Source organism: Apis dorsata, unplaced genomic scaffold, assembly GCF_000469605.1.
Source record: "Apis dorsata unplaced genomic scaffold, Apis dorsata 1.3 scaffold_82, whole genome shotgun sequence".
Taxonomy (NCBI): domain Eukaryota; kingdom Metazoa; phylum Arthropoda; class Insecta; order Hymenoptera; family Apidae; genus Apis; species Apis dorsata.
The window spans coordinates 1,471,596-1,474,455 of NW_006263380.1; the positions used below are offsets into that span (position 1 = coordinate 1,471,596).

Below are 2,860 nucleotides of genomic sequence, written 5' to 3' on the forward strand. Positions count from 1 at the left end.
CGCGAGAGGGAAAACGATGGAAGGAACGAAGGAATCTCTGCTCGTTGGCGGCGCGCGCGGCTCGATGTCAGTAATTCTTTTGACATCGTCGAAATCCAAATATTGGAGGCAAACATCGTTCTCTCTCCCGGTGTGGCGGCGGCGCTGCGAACTTATTTGCACGCCGCTCGAACCGTTTAAACGTTGCTCCTCCACTTGTCGCTCTCGCTCTCTGTCGCGCGAGGGAAGCGGGAAGCGGAGGAGGAGGAGGAGGAGGAGGGAACAGCCGTTAGGCAGAGAAGGCGCGCGCGCGCGCGCGTGTACGTGGAAGGGACTGCTGCGAAAGGGGCGAGGCGGAGAGGAATTTTATTTCCGCTCACATTAATTTCAACGACGCAGAAGACGGTCGCCACAAGGCGCAGCTTGAAATTACGAATATTATGACTTCAACCAGTTCTCAGAATTCTATGTTTTTCATTCTTTAATCTCGGCCTCCTCGTGTTTCACACCATATCTTATGAACACACTCTCGCCCTCCTTCTAACCCGGTAGCACCAGCACCGGCTTCGCCTTCGTTCCTCGTCCCATTCCTCGCGGGGAACCCGCCGCTGGTTCTTCGCTCGACGAGAGAAAGAGAGAGAGAGAGAGAGAGAAAGAGAGAAAGAGAGAAAGAGCGCGGCCTCGTCTAACCTCGTGCGCACACGTGAATGCATTTCCAAGTGGAAAGGTGAGCAGAAACCGATTGTTGCACTTGCCGTCTCGTCTACGTGCCTTCTATTCCTTCTCCTCGGCCACGGTGTCCGAGAGACGCTCGTCGCCTCTCGGGACTGCTTCGAATACCGTTCGAACTGGCCGGGGTAATGGAGAGATGATTGGTGTCAGCGGTTTAGCGATACGATTATGCCTTGAACCGCGACGCGCCGGTACAGCGAGTTTAGAAATGCTCCAACGGTCATCGTCTTTTCGCTCCCCGATCTCTCCTCCTATTCATTCGTCGATAAATCCTTTTTCTCGTCCGCTTTTTCTTCTCTTTTTCTTTTTAAGAACCCAACGATTCGATTCAAAGTAATTCTATAATATGATATTCTATAATATGATAAAGATAAAACGTTCCTATTATATGGTCGTATATCGTGAATAGTCGTTACAGATACACTGTTAGATACTACGTAAGGATAGTTGGTGAAGAAAAGAAAAGAAAAAGAAACAAAATTACAGAAAACAATTACACGTGGTGAGGAAACGCAGTTATCCCCGGTAGTCGGGTGGAGGGGCCCACTCGAGAAAACGTGGCCGAGAGATAAGCAACGCTTATTTTAAGGCTTAAGTCGCTGGCGAATTTGAATAATCTACCGGTATTCCAGCAGACACTTGAAAAGCCACGAGTCCAGGCCTGGCAACATTACATTCAAGTGTTTGACGAACGAACGCGTTACGTCGCCTGCTTTTTTGTTTTCCGCGCCTCTATCACCGGCGAGCTATGTCGAGTGGTGCTCTCTCTCTTTCTCTCCCTCTCTCACACACACACGCTCTCCCCCTCCTCTCCGTTATTACGCTCTTTCCCCTCGATTCGACAATTCGTTGCCAGAATTCGTGGATCGAGCCGTGTTCCACGTCGCTCCGCGTGGACGTTGACCTTGGTTGATCGATTCCCCCGGGATCGGAACGCCCAGTGGCCTGTTTCCACTCAATTTTTCTTCGACCAGTGTCTGGCCTGCTGGATCCGTCGCGGTGTTGCTTCTTCTTTTGCTTGTACTCCAAGGATGGTGGTGATCTGTTGCGGCGATCATCGTTGGAGGGGATGATTTAGGAGGAAACGACGGCTCTTTCGATTCTTTATTTCGCGTCTCACGCAACCCTTCGATCGTGTTTTTAAGTATTTTTTTTCCGTTTCCTCCACCTCGTTGCGTCGCGTCCCGTTTCCTCCTCTCGAGGTCGAAAAATCGCTCGCAGCAACGCGGTTTCTAATTAATTTCGAGCGCGAAATCGTTTTCCGTAGAGATTCGTTTTCTTGAAATTTGAACGGCGGTTGATGGAGAGCCGCCATTAACCGTGCAAGTGTCTTGGAAGGAAAGTTACGTCGGTTGGCAGATGCGTATCTCGTAAATTACCGAGAGTGAAAAACCGGAATCGTGGGGAAGACGGAACGCTCGCTACTCAAAGCGTGACAACGTTCATTAAGAATTCTAAGGTTCTTCGAGGGGCAAGAAGAAAAGGCAGAGGCGTAGGAAAATGTCTCAATTTCCATCGCGAGCCTTTTCCTTTCGCGGACAAGACCAGCCTTCGGGATTCATCATCGCAACGCGACGTAACGCGCGTGCAAATCTCTCTCTCTCTTTCTTTCTTCCTAATCAACCCCTGCTTCGAATTGAATCATTAGAGAAAGAGAGAGAGAGGCTTTTTTGCGCCGATTCGCGCGAATAATAGTCGCGAGGAATGTCAAGGCTGCTCTCCTCGCTCGCCGCCTCGTTCTTTTTATTCTTCGAGGCACCCCGAGAAGAATCTAGGCCATCGAACGGAGGAATTTCTCTTTTCTCGAATCCATCGGGGAGGGAAAAAGAAGGATTCGAAGAAGGCGAAAGAGGAGAGGAGTTGTTTCCTCGACAAGTTTGAACAAGGAGGAGAATTTGATATCGTTCGATGAAAATTGAAAATTGAAAAGCTGAGGGAGAAAGGTAGTAATGTATTGGAAGAGGATGGAAGAAGAATTTATCGAAAGATAAAAAAGATGATGGACGTTTGCGCAGCGCAAACGGCACAAAGACACAGCGCGGTCCCATTGTTCAGGGTCGATCGCGGCGCACTCCGATTCGACGGCCCGGTTCCACGCACGTACCATGTGCAAACAGGGTGATAATGTATTCAAGGTCCGCCCCGTGGC

At 49.9% G+C, this 2,860-nt stretch overlaps 1 protein-coding gene across 2 annotated transcripts in view; it reads left to right on the forward strand.

The window, feature by feature from the left end:
• Positions 1-2,860, forward strand: part of LOC102680975 (ataxin-2 homolog) — a 56,192-nt gene that overhangs the window by 31,977 nt on the left and 21,355 nt on the right. The window lies entirely within an intron of this gene.